Source organism: Mustela putorius, unplaced genomic scaffold (genome assembly GCF_011764305.1).
Source record: "Mustela putorius furo isolate JIRA1106 unplaced genomic scaffold, ASM1176430v1.1 tig00000129_pilon_pilon_pilon, whole genome shotgun sequence".
NCBI classification, from domain to species: domain Eukaryota; kingdom Metazoa; phylum Chordata; class Mammalia; order Carnivora; family Mustelidae; genus Mustela; species Mustela putorius.
The window spans coordinates 39,777,421-39,791,732 of record NW_025421290.1 but is presented as its reverse complement, the minus strand read 5'-3'; the positions used below and the strand labels follow the sequence as shown (position 1 = coordinate 39,791,732).

At 37.9% G+C, this 14,312-nt stretch overlaps 1 protein-coding gene and 2 non-coding genes across 11 annotated transcripts in view; all 3 read right to left on the bottom strand.

The window, feature by feature from the left end:
- NUMB (NUMB endocytic adaptor protein) overlaps positions 1–14,312 on the bottom strand; it is a 188,481-nt gene that overhangs the window by 84,890 nt on the left and 89,279 nt on the right. The gene's annotated exons all lie outside the window — the stretch shown is intronic.
- On the bottom strand, positions 3,068–3,231 carry LOC123390593. Its single transcript, XR_006605140.1, has one exon. It is a non-coding gene; the product is annotated as a U1 spliceosomal RNA (small nuclear RNA).
- Positions 7,837–8,019, bottom strand: LOC123390603. Its single transcript, XR_006605147.1, has one exon. It is a non-coding gene; the product is annotated as a U2 spliceosomal RNA (small nuclear RNA).

The window sequence follows — 14,312 nt, the reverse complement described above, 5'->3', positions numbered from 1 at the left end:
AGTAGGCAGAGAGGCAAGCAGAGAGAGGAGGAAGCAGGCTCCATGCTGAGCAGAAAGCCTGATGTGGGGCTTGATCCCAGGACCCCGGGACCATGACCCGAGCCGAAGGCAGAGGCCTTAACCCACTGAGCCACCCAGGTGCCCCTTATCTCTTTTTTAATATGTTCATTTCTTTCGTTTCTTAAATTCCACGAGTGAGATCATATGGTATTTGTCCTTCTCTGATGGACTTATTTCACTTAGCTTTATACCCTCTAGATCCATCCATGTTGTTGCAAATGACAAGATTCCATTTGTTTTCCTGGCTGAGTAATATTCCATTGTAGAAAACATTACAGCTTATTCCATTCATCTATCGATGGGCACGTGGGCTGCTTCCATAACTATAGATAATGCTGCAATAAAGACAGGGCTGAATGTATCCTTCTGAATTAGTGTTTTTATATTCTTTGGGTATTAAGTACCTAACAGTCCAATTGCTGGATCACCGGGTAATTCTATTTTTAACTTTCTGAGGAACTTCCATACTGTTTTCCAAAGTGGCTACACCAGTTCACATTCCCACCAACACTGCAAAAGGGTTCTATTTTCCCCACATCCCTGCCAACACCTGTTGTTCCTTGTGTTGTTGATTTTAACCAGTCTGACAGGTGTGAGGTGATCTCATATTTGTGATTTTTGATTTGCATTTCCCTCATGATGAGTGACACTGATCATCCTTTCCTGCATTTGCTGGCCATCTGTGTATCTTCGACAAAGAAATGTCTGTTTATGTCTTCTGGCCATTTTTAATTGGATTATTTGTTTTTTGGAGTATTGAGTTATATACATTTATTTTTTAAATGTTTTATTTATTTATTTGTCAGAGAGAAGCATGCGCACACACACAAGCAGGCAGAGTGTCAGGCAGAGGCGGAGAGAGCAGCAGGGTCCCTGCTGAGCAAGAAGCCTGATAGGGGACTTGATCCCAGAACCCTGGGATCATGACCTGAGCCGAAGGCTGCAGCTTAACTGACTAAGTCCCTATATATGTTTGGTTTTTTTTTTTTTAAAAAAGAGATTTATTTGAGAGAGAGAGCATGTGTGTGTGCATGAGTCGGAGGAGAGTCAGAAGGAGGAGAAAATCCTTAAGCAGACTCCCTGCTGAGCATAGAGCCTGACGTGGGGCTCAATCCCAGGACCCCAAGATCAAGACCTGAGCGTCGATCAAGTGTCAGATACTCAACTGACTGAGCCACTCAGCTAGATCCCCATGGATTTTCTATTCTGTTCCACTGATCTATGTGTCTCACTTTTTTGCCAGACAATACCATTTTTATTAAGACAGCTTTGCAGCATATCTTGGAAGTCTGGGTTTGTGCTACTTCGTTTTGTTCTTCCTCTTCAAGGCTGCTTTGGCTATTCAGGGTCTTTTGTGGTTCCATACAAATTTTAAGATTATTTGTTCTAGTTCTGTGAAAAATGCTATTGGTATTTTGATAGGGATTGCATCAAATCTGTATGTTGTTTTGGGTAGTATGGCCATTTTAATAATATTTGTTATTCTACTCTGTAAGCATGGAATGTCTATCTATTGCATTGTGTCATCTTCAGTTTCTTTCATCGGTGTATTATAGTTTTCAGAGTACCGATCTTTCACCTCCTTGGTTAACTTATTTCTAGGTATTTTATTATTTTTGGTATAATTCTAAATGGGACCGTTTTCTTATTCTCTCTTTCTGCTGCTTCATTATTAGCGCATAGATATGCAAAGGACTTCTGTATATTGATTTTGTATCCCATTACCTTACCGAATTCGTTTATCACTTCTAGTAGTTTTTTGGTGGAATCTTTATGGTTTTCTAGACATAGAATCATGTCATCTGCAAAGAGTGAAAGTTTTACTTCTTCCTTACCAATGTGGATGCCTTTTATTTCTTCTTCTTGACTCGTTGCTGTGGCTGGGACTTCCAATACTCTGTTGAATAAAAGTGGTAATAGTGGACAACCTTGTCTTGTTCCTGATCTTAAGGGAAAAGCTCTCAGTTTTTCACCACAGAGTATGATGCCAGATCTGAGTTTTAGCAATATATGGCCTCTTATATACTTAGGTGTGTTCCCTCTAAACCTGCTTTATTGAGGGTTTTTGTCATGAATGGATGTTGTGCTTTGTCAAATGCTTTTTCTGCATCTATTGAAATGATCATGGTTTTTTTTATCCTTTCTCTTGTTGATGTGAAGTATCATGTTGATTGATTTGCAGATACTGAAGCACTCCTGCATCCCAGGAATAAATCCCACTTGATCATGGTGAATGATTTTTTTCACGTACTGTTGGATTTTGTTGAGGATTATTGCATCTATGTTCATGAGAGATACTGGCCTGTAGTTCTCCCCCCAACCTTTTTGGTTTTTTTGGTAGTGTCTTTATCTGGTTTTAGTATCAATAATGTTGGCTTCATAGAATGAATCTGGAAGCTTTCCCTCCTCTTCTGTGTTGTGGAATAGTTTGAGAAGAATAGGTAGTAATTCTTTAACTGTTTAGTAGAATTCACCTGTGAAGTTGTCTGGTCCTAGACTTTTTTTTCCCTTGGGAGTATTTTATTACTGATTCAATTTCATTGCTGGTAATTGATCTGTTCAAACTTTCTATTTCTTCCTGATTCAGTATTCGGAGGTTATATGTATCTAGGAATTTATCCACTTCTTCTAGACTTCCAATTTGTTTGCATATAATTTTTCAGAATATTCTCTTATAGTCCTTTGTATTTCTGTATTAGTTATTTCTCCTCTTCAATTTCTGATTTTAGGTCCTGCCCCACTTTTTGGTGAGTCTGGCTGAAGGTTTATAAATTTTGTTGATCTTTCTGAAGAACCAGCTCCTGGTTTCCTTAATCTGCTCTGGTTTGTTTTTTGTTTGTTTGTTTGTTTGTTTTTTGTTTTTTAAAGTTTCTATCTCGTTCATTTCTGCTTTAATCTTTATTATTTCCTTCCTTCTACTGGCTTTGAGTTTCATTTGTTCTTTTTCTAGCTCTTTAAGGTATAAGGTTAGGTTGTTTGAAATTCTTCTTGCTTCTTTTTTTTTTTTCAGGGGAAAGCGTGAACGCAGTCCCCCACTACCACAAATTATGCAGTCGAGTTTCCCACATTTGGGGAAATCGCAGGGGTCAGCACATCCGGAGTGCAATGGATAAGCCTCGCCCTGGGAAAACCACCTTCGTGATCATGGTATCTCCCCTGCCAGGTAAGTATTCTTCTTGCTTCTTGAGGTAGGCCTATATTCCTATAAACTTCCCTCTTAAAACAACTTTTGCTGTGTCGCAAAGATTTTTGACCATTGTGTTTTTGTTTTCATTTATCTCCATGTATTTGTCATTTCCTCCTTGACTTCCTGGTTGACCCATTCAGTGTTTAGAAGCATGTTATTTAACCTCCATGCATCTGTATTGTTTTCCAGATATTTGTATTTATTTATTTATTTTTGGTGGTTGATTTCTAGTTTCATAGCACTGTGGTCAGAAAAGATGCCTAGTATGACTTCAGCTTTTTCAATTTATTCATATTTTTGTGGCCTACTATGTGAAATATTCTGTAGAATGTTCCATGTATGTGCCCTTCAAAAGATGTATATTCTGTTCTTTTAGGATAGAATGTTCTGAAAATATCTGTCAGTTCTATCTGGTCCAATGTGTCATTCAAGCCACAATTTCCTTATTGATTTTCTGATTGGATGACCTATCCATTGATGTAAGTTGGATGTTAAAGTCCCCTATTACCATATGACTATTGATTACTTCCTTTATATTTGCTATTAGCTTTATGTATCTGAGTGCTCTCATCATAAATACTTACAATTGTTATATCTTCTTCCTGGATTATTCCTTTTATGCTTATGTAGTGTCCTTCCTTGTCTTTTGTTACATTCTTTGTGTTAAAGTCTATTTTGTCCAACATAAATATTGCTACCCTGGCTTCCTGTTCATTTCTGTTTTCATGACAAACTCTTTCCTATCTCTTGCCTTCCAATTTGCATGTGTTCTTTACGTCTGAAATGAGTCTCCTATAGGCAGCATATAATTGGGTCTTGCTTTTTTGTGCATTCTGTCACCCTATGTCTTTGAGTGTTTAGTCCCTTTTAATTCTAAGTAATTATTGGTAGCTATGTACTTATTGCCATTTTGTTACTTATTTTATGGTTCCTTTTGTAGTTCTTCTCTGTTCCTTTCTTCTCTTGCTCTCTTATGATTTGCTGGCTTTCTTTAACTATATACTTAGATTCTTTTCTCTTTATAACCATTAGGTTTGTATATAACCTCTTAGGCACAGAGCAGTCTATATTAAGTTGACGGTCACTTAAGTTTAAACCCATTCTTTACTACCCACCACCCACCATGCTTTAGGTAAATGGTGTCATACTTTACATCCTTTTATTTTGTGAATTCCTTGACTGATTTTTTTTTTAAAGATTTTATTTATGTATTTGTTAGAGAAAGGGAGAGAGAGAGAAAGCACAAGCACAGGCAGGCAGACTGGTAGGCAGAGGCAGAGGGAGAAGCAGGCTCCCTACCCAGCAAGGAGCCCGATGTGGGACTCGAACCCAGGATGCTGGGATCATGACCTGAGCCAAAGGCAGCCGCTTAACCCACTGAGCTACCCAGGTGCCCCACCTTGACTGATTTTTATAGATATACTTAATATCACTGCTTTGGTGATTCCTACTTTTCTTAATCCTGTTTATGGTCTCTCCTTTCCACTTAAAGATTCCCATTTAATAATTCTTGTAGGGCTGGTTTAGTGATCATGGATTCCTTTAACTTTTGTTTGGGAAACTCTCTCTTTCTGAATGATAGCCTTGCTAGAAAGAGTGTTCTTCGCTGTTAGTTTTTTAATTTAAATTCAATTAGCCAGTATATAGTAAATCATTGTTTTAGATGTAGACTTTAATAACTCATCAGTTGCATATAACACCCAGAGTTCATCACATCATGTGCCCTCCTTAATGCCCATTGCCCAATTACCCCATTCCCCCACCCACTCCCACTCCAGTTACCCTCAGTTTGTTTTCCGTATTTATGAGTCTCTCATGGTTTGTCTCCCTCCCTGATGACATCCCTTTCGGTTTTTCCTCCTTTCCCTATGATCCTCTGCATTGCTTCTTATATTCCACATGAGTGAAACCATGTAATTGTCTTTCTCTGATTGACTTGGTTTGCTCAGTGTAGTACCTCCAGCAGTTCCATCCACATCAATGTAAATGGTATTTATTTGTCCTTTCTGATGGCTGAGTAATATTCCATTGTGTGAGTGTGTGCATGTGCACGTGTGTGTGTATAACACATCTTCTTTATCCATTCATCTGTTCATGGACATCTTGGTTCTTTCCATTGTTTGGCTATTGTGGACATTACTGCTATAAACACTGGGTGCATGTGCCCCTCTGGATCACTAAATTTTTATCTCTAGGGTAAATACCTAGTACTACAATTGCTGGGTCACAAAGGAGCTCTATTTTCAACTTTTTGAGGAACCTCTGTATGTACTGTTTTCCAGAGGAGCCAAACCAGTCTGCATTCCCACAAACAGCATAAGAGGATTCGCCTTTCTCCACATCCTTGCCAATATTTGTTGCTTCGTGACTTGTTAATTTTAGCCATTCTGACTGGTCTGAGATGGTGTCTCATTATGGTTTGATTTGTATTTCCCTGATGCCAAGAGATGCTGAGCATTTTTTAATGTGTCTGTTGGTCATTTGTACGTCCGTTCATAGACATACGAGGAGACAGAGGAGAAATGTCTGTTTATATCTTCTGCCCATTTCCTGACTGGATTATTTGTTTTTTAGGTGTTGAGTTTGATAAGTTCTTTATACATCTTGGATACTAGCCCCCCCTTTTATTAAAGATTTATTTATTTGAGAGAGAGAGGGAAAGAGAGAGCACACACACATGAGTGGGAGGAGGAGAAGCAGGCCCTCCACAAGCAGGGAGCCCCATGCAGGGATCAATCCCAGGACCCTGGCATCACAACCTGAGTCAAAGGCACATGCTCAAGCAACAAAGCCACCCAGGTGCCCCTGATACCAGTCCTTCATCTGATATATCATTTGCAAATATCTTTACCCAATTAATAGGTTGACTTTTAGTTTTGTTGACTGTTTCCTTTGCTGTGCAGAAGCTTTTTATCTTGATGAAGTCTCAAGAGTTCATTTTTGCTTGATTTCCCTTGACTTTGGAGACTAGTCTGGCAAGAAGCTTCTGTAGCTGAGGTTGAAGAGGTTGCTGCCTGTGTTCTCCTCTAGGATTTTGATGGATTCCTGTCTCACATTTAGGTCTTTCATCTATTCTGAGTTCATATTTGTGTATGGTTTTAAGAAAATGGTACAGTTTCATTCATATCCAATTTTCCCAGCACCAGTTGAAGAGACTGTCCTTTTTCTTTTTAAAAGATTTATTTATTTATTTATTTGACAGAGAGAGAGAGAGAGAGAGATCACAAGTTGGCAGAGAGGCAGGCAGAGGCGGGGGGGGGGGGAAGCAGGCTCCCTGCTGAGCAGAGAGCTCGACATGGGGCTGGACCCCAGGACTCTGAGATCATGACCTGAGCCAAAGGCAGAGGCCTAATCCCTGAGTCACCCAGGTGCCCCTAGACTGTCCTTTTTCCATTCTATAGTCTTTCCAGCTTTGTCAAAGATTAGTTGACCCTATACAGAGGTGAAGGTCCATTTCTGGATTCTCTATTCTGTTCCACTGGCTGTTTTTTTCCTTTCAGCACTTTGAATATATCATGCCACTCTCTTCTGCTCTGCAAAGTTTCTGATGAAAAATCAGCTGAAGGCCTTATGCAGTTTCCCTTTTACCTGGGTGTGTTTTCTCTTCCTGCTTTTAAAATTCTCCCCTTATCACTACTTACTGCCATTTTAATTACTATGTGTCTTGATATAGACCTCCTTGTGTTGATTTTGTTGGGGGCTCTCTGTACCTCCTGGATCTGGATTTCTATTTCTTTTCCCAGATTTGGGGAGTCATCAGCTATTATTTCTTCAAATACATTTTCTGTCCCCTTTTCTCTTTCTTTTCTTTCTGGGATCCCTATAATGAAAATGTTGAGTAATGTTCTAATCTTAAACTGAGTAGCAGATGCACAAGTTTTCATTTCATTATGCTGTACACCCTACATTATATTCTTTTGGATATATCAACTATTTTATAATTTTAATTAGGTGGAAAGCAAGTCATGTTAAATCCTTTCTGAAACTGAGGATGGGGTGGGAAGTATAGAAATATAAATATATACACACACATAATTAAGAGATATCTAACAAAGAGTAAGAAAATAAATCACTGGGATGCCTGGATGGCAACGTTGGTTAAGCAACCGACTCTTCGTTTCGGCTTAGATCATGATCTGAGGGTTGTGAGCCCCACACTGGGGCTCCACTCAGCATGGAGTCTGATTCAGATTCTCTCCCCCTTTGCTATTCCCACTTGTGCTCTCTTGCTCTCTCTCAAATATATAAATAAATCTTAAAAAAAAAAAGAAAAAAGAAAAATTACATGTAGTTATAAAAGTTAAGTCTCACTTTGTTAAAAAGAAGAAAGTCATTGATATTTAGTCCCTCCTAAATTGTATTTGTTTGCTTTTCTTTGCTCCATAGTCACAACTACACCTCTAACTTTAGGCCTCTCTCATATATAAATTAAAAGGAAGAGTGGACAAGATAGGAGTATGCTTTAGAAAGTTGACTATGAAGAAAAGAACCACCTAAAACTACAGCACTAATTTGATAGACATAAGAGGTATAAAAGACACAGGAAATTTGACCCTGACATTTAAGATTGTTTCCTTGTAAGAAAAACAAACAAAAGAACAAAGTTAGCCAAAATGGCAAAATTACTCTAATTTTTACAACACTGTTAATTAGCTCCAAATGTAACAATATACACTAAAATATAAAACTATGGGTACCATTTTGAACACCTGGAAAAAAACTGATAAGAACAGATACTACACTTGATCTTAGCCAAAAGGCTGAGAAGTGATGAACACCTGGAAAAAAAAATAGTGAAATCATTAGCTAAACTTCTTTCTTCAGGAGACTCTAATCTCACAGGGTTATTCCAAAGATATTCCAAAGAAAGCACTAAAAGCAGAAATCACATAAATTCAAAATTATCTTGGGCATACCTTATATCATCCATAAAGTATAGCGCTATCTTATAATAAATCCAACACAACCGGGGATTTTTTTTATAGTATGGAACAGTTTGCTATTTTCAACTGAACACAGTTGAAGTAGCTGGCTTATGCCTAGGAGCTATGCCATGAGAGAAGCATCTACCTAGCACTAGAACCACATGGCATGTTCATCCTATTGGAGGCACAAAAATGCTATAGAGAAGAAACTCACTGAGCATAATAGCAAAGAGGATCTAAATTCAAATTTAATTTAATTGCTTTTAACTATTTTACTATTCTCTGAACAAAGATGGTTGAACGTGAATATATACAATTTTACTGTATTATTCCTCATATTTGTATTCCAGAATTCTACAAGGAAAGTTAGGAGGAAAAAAAAATACATTGACTGTTCATCTGCCAAAAATACTTTTGGTTCAGTCACTAAAATTTAAAAGCTAAAAATTCCTTATTAAACCACCATTACCCTAAAGCATCAAGTATTTCATTTTTAAACTTTCTTTCTTTGATTTCTATTTCTTATGATGTGTAACATGCTTTCAAGTTATAAATACCATCTAGGATGAAGAAAAAATCCTTTTTTAAAAAAAATTAAAGATTTTATTTATTTGAGAGAGAGAGCACAAATTAAGAGAGTTAGTGAGTGAGAGAGAGAGAAAGAAAGCATGCATGAGCATGGGGGAGGGGTAGAGGGACAGGGAGAAACAGAATCCCCACCGAGCAGGAAGCCCACCATGGGGCTCAATCCGAGGACTCCAGGATCATGACCTGAGCCCAAGGCAGATGCTTAACCAAGTGAACCACCCAGTCACCCACAAAATCCTTTTATTTCATCAAGTAAATTAAAAAAAAAAAATGTAAGGAATCCTAGACTCCACTACTAGTTTTTAAATTTAAAAAAATTTAATTTAATTTAATTTAATTAAAAAAAATGTAAGGAATCCTAGACTCCATGACCAAATCATTCAGCAGTAGGTCATCTATTCAATCAATGAATCCTAAGAATTCTGGATTACATTAAATATTGGTCTAACCGGCCTAATTTGCCTAAAAGGAAACAATTTATAACCTATTAAGTTGCATCACTGGCTCAGTGTTCCACTTAAGTGCTGAGCCAAATGAACAGCAACGAAGTACAGCTTCGTCACCAACAGTAAAATAAAAACGCCCAAGACTAAACTTACAGGATTAATAAAATTCATTTAAAAGCTCTGTTTTGTGATAAAATTTAATTTAAAAACAGATTCATGGAAAGGCAGAAAGAACAAACAGCTGGGTTTTTTTTTTAAACCTACTTCCCAAAAGAGACATTTACTTAGTTCCTATATATACAAACATGTTGGTGAATTTGAAATTTGTTTATATTCCAGTTCAACTTTTTTTAGTAGGCTATTTTTATTTGGGTAACCTGAATTCCATATTGCCTTACTGCAAAAAACTGCTAACTATGGCATTTAAAAAGAAAAATTTTTAAAGCAGATTATTCTAATTTCTCAGTAGCCAAAACTAAAATCTGTTTTGCTTTATTAGCTGTCACACCAGAGGTTTAAAACCAAAAATTAATCTTGGCTGTCCTAAAGATTGGTATTTGAGAAGGGAACACTGTCATAGTTTGAATGTCGAAACTCCCCAGTCACAGACTCTCAAGCCCTGATTGCCATTTAGACCATGTGTTCTTGACCAGGGTATCAGGCACCCTACATGCTCTTCAGCTTTAGCAATGCCCTAAGATTATGTACAGATCTGAATGTGCATGTGTCTGTGCACTTTCTGGGACCAGATTGTTTCACTTTCATCAGAATCCCAAAGGATAAGGTAACTACCCAAAATTTAAGAACAGTGGATTAAAACAGTATTTCGTATTTTTTTTTTCCAGGTGTTCATCGCTTCTCGGCCTTTTGGCTATCTATCATCTGACTTTAATTCTCAGTTTCTGCCTTCCTCATTCTAATCTTCCCACTCATCTTGTCCACAAAATTCTTCCATTGGTTTTGATATATGAGTTCTTTATTCACTCTTGAAAGACAGTAAGGGAAAACTAGAGCTTCATAAAATGAGGAAAGAACCTGTCTACTTAAAACTGCAGTCAAAGGTGGTTTCAAAAACTGAACCTCTAATATTTAAAAAACATTTTTTAAAAAAGCTATTTCTTCTGGAGCACCTGGGTGGCTCATTCAGTAAGTGGCTGCCTTTGGCTCAGGTCATGATCCCAGGATGCTGGGATCAAGCCCCACAACAGGCTCCCTGCTCAGCGGGAAGCCTGCCTCTCCCTCTCCCACTCTCCATTCTGTGTTCCTGCTCTGGCACGTTGTTCTCTCTTCCTGTCAAATAAATAAATAAAATCTTAAAAAAAAAAAAAAAAGCTACTCTTCTGAAAACTTTGTCTTTCAGTTAGTTATACAACTAATTTTATCTCTTAGTTGATCTCTTGCCTTTCAATTGAGAAAACAAGTGGTAAACTGAATTTGCAATTCAGCTACACTCACCTTTACCTTTTAAGGCATGTTAAGACCTAACATAAAAATACATACAACAAAAAAATAGTAATAATATCATCATCCCTAAAACCCCACAATACAAATACACATGACTGACTTCACGAAGATGGTGTCCTTTCAAGAATTAAAGCTTTACTTATAAAACAAAATGGTTTTCCTCTGATACAAAAAGGACTGATTTAGCAAGGAACATCCTGATGAAAAAGGGCAGAATTGCTGAGAATGCTATCCTACTTTTACACTGACTTCCCTCCTCTAAGCATCTGTTAAGTGTGGGATGAGAAAAAGGTGCTGGAATCTGGAGAGGCAGACTAGAATAAAAATATATTTGGTTCCAAGAATTTAAAAGAGAGAGACAGAAATGTCACTGGAAAAATTACAGAAGTAAGAAGGTTAAAAACAGCTCTGCTCCCCTTTAACTGACAAAAAACTTCACATAATATCTACACACATCATCTCTTCAATTCTTTAACCCTCTAGGATCTGACTGTTCCCTTTCCCTCACAATCCTCTCCCCTTATCCAAGACATTAACACAAGACTTGTAAAATATTATCTTAAATTGGTCTACTGCTCTTCATCTCCATCATCAGAACCATGGTTCAAAACAACTTTGCCTCTTTTTTTAAAATTTTATTTTATTTTATTTATTTGACAGAGAGAGGTCACAAGTAGGCAGAGAGGCAGGCAGAGAGAGGTGGGGGAAGCAGGCTTCCTGCTGAGCAGAGCGCCCGATGTAGGGCTCGATCCTAGGACCCCAAGAACATGACCCGAGCTGAAGGCAGACACTTAACTACTTAACTACTGAGCCACCATGGGCGCCCCAACAACTTTGCCTCTTACCTGACTAGTATAAGCCTCCTTCTGATCAACTGTGCACAAAGCAGCCTGTGTAATCTTCAAAAATGTAAAATTGATCATAGCATTGCATAGTGCCAAGGTTTTCTAATGTGTCTTCAAATTAAATCCAAACTCTCAGCATCTGAGAAGTCAGTATGGCAGAATAATTCACATTGTCCAAGAAAAAGTGGCTGGAACTGTACCTACTACACCCCAAATGCTGAGTAAATGTTAGCATATTAAGGTACCGTTCCTGCCTGCCTCTCTTACCTTGAGGTGACACTCTCCACAACTATGCGTCTTTCAGTTAAATAAAAGCTCTTCACTTTGGGCCTATTTCCGTGTCTGAAATGCTTTTCTCTCAGTGCTTTCAACAACTGCTGTCTTTCACTGGTATATATCAAGTCTCCTCTTCTTGTTGATGAAGGCTCCTTTCTTCCTCTTTCTAAATGCCACTCTTTGTTAGTTTGTATTGTACTATTCTTTTTATTTCCTTCACAGTGTGTCTATATTTTGTAATTTTTTTGTTTCATTGGTTAAACTCTCAAACATCACCAGATGAATAAGCACTGATCCAATGAATTCTCTTACTTAATGTAGGAATCATTGGCTTCTGTTCTTTCTATCCAAAATGTAGGTTTTTAATCCCTCTTACCAACAAGCTAAAAAAATTGATCACTAATATAAATATGTCACAGCCCATGCTCTGATTCATTATACATACACACTTCCCTTAATTGTAAATTAAATAAAACCCTGTGTCCAACAACATATTATGCTAGGTGCTGGAACAACAGGAACCAGAATGAGAAACTAAAGAGTATTTCCACTCTTAAGGTCTTTAAGATTTTTTACTTATTTATTTGAAAGAGAGAGCAGAGTGAGTAAGAACACGAGTCAGGTGGGAGAAGCAGAGGGAGATGTAAGAAGCAGGCTCCCCACTGAGCAAGGAGCCTGCTTTGGGACTCAATCCCAGGACCCTGGGGATCATGACCTAAGCCCAAGTCAGACACTTACCAGGCTGAGCCACCCAGGCACCCCCACCCTTAAGGTCTTGAATGATATAAGCATAGGATGGGAAAGACAAAAAGGGGAGCATTTCAAGGAGGGGATAGGGTAGGATGAAGAGTCATGATATACATGTAAAAATGTGTATTTCACCAAAAGTAAGATACTAGAGATTGCAGAATATGTTGTACTAAGAGAAAAATGCTGCCAAAATTATTAGTAATTGTTCCTTAATTGTGAAATATCACCAGTAATAAAATGCATACCAATATGAGAGATAGATCCAAGTTTCAGAGATATTAAAGTCTAAGGAAAAGAGGAAGAGGAGAAGGAGGAGAGGAGAAGGAAAAGAAGGGGGAGGAAAGGGAAGAGAAATGACCATTCAGTTATTAATGTAAAATCAGTCTTCCAAGAATCTCAGTAAGTCCCAGTGATACAGAATATTGGTTATTCACTAAAGTTTGTGATCAGGAAGGGAAGAAAAAGTCCCCCAAAAGTGTGTTCACAGAGCAACTCATACTTTCTTATTGTTTTCATTTGCCTTACATATTTTTGCCTTTCCCTTTATTTTTAGTTTTTCTAAATCATTTTGTACATCTCTTTTACACAGCACAGAGCAGAGTCTTGCTTTGTGATCCAAATGAAAATCCTGGGTTTTTTGAAAGGTGTGTTATATACAACAAAAAGAAATCTTTTAAAATCCATGTATTTCAAAACTCCTAATTGACTTGTGGATCACAGGTCATGACTTAAAAAAGCAAGTATAACTAAAAGTTATAATAGCAAAATAAAAACCTTAAATATATATAGTTAAAAATAATTAGGGGCGCCTGGGTTCGTTGAGTCAGATAAGTGTCTAACTCTTGATTTCAGCTCAGGTCACAATCTAAGGGTCATGGAATTGATCAGACTCTGCACTGAGCACGGAGCCTGCTTGGGATTTTCTCTCTCTCTCCCTCTTCCCTCACTCCCCCGCCTTTGTCCCTCCCCTCTAAAAAATAGTAATAACACCAAAAATATTCCACTTCAAACCTGATGAACCACTTATAAATGTATAGCTTTAAGGGCGCCTGGATGGTTCAGTGGGTTAAAGCCTCTGCCTTCAGCTCAGTTCATGATCTTAGGGTCCTGGAATCGACCCCCACATCAGGCTCTCTGCTCAGCAGGGACCCTGCTTCCCGCCCTGCTGTCTCTGCCTGCCTCTCTGCCTACCCATGATCTCTCTGTCAAATAAGTAAATTAAATCTTTTTAAAAAAATATATAACTTTAAATGCTTACATTAGAGGGGTGCCTGGGTGGCTCAGTTATTAGTGTGTCTGGCTCTTGGTTTCAGCTTAGGTCACAATCTCAGGTGATGGGATCAAGCCCTGCATCAGACTCCATGCTCCACATAGAGTCTGTTAGTACCTCCCCCCTACTCCTTCCACTGGCTTGCTCTCTCTCTCTCTCTCTCTAATGAATAAATAAAATCTTTAAAAAAAAATGCTTATGTTAGAAAAAAGCCTAATCATTGGTGAGTTAAGCATCTACCTGAAAGAATCAGAAAAAGAAAAGAGAAAACTCCAAGAAATCTGAATAAAATTCCACTTCCAATAACATTTTGGGCTAGATTATTTACCCAATTCTTTACTGAAAACAGTTAAAAGTGATGGATAAAATTTTATTTCAAAAAGCACTGAAGAGCTGACAAGATCATAAAGGAATTACCAGACCAAAATCTATGAGAAGGCAGAAACTCAAAGAGATAAGTGGCATAACAACATAGTTTTTATCTTGTATACATCTGCCTAA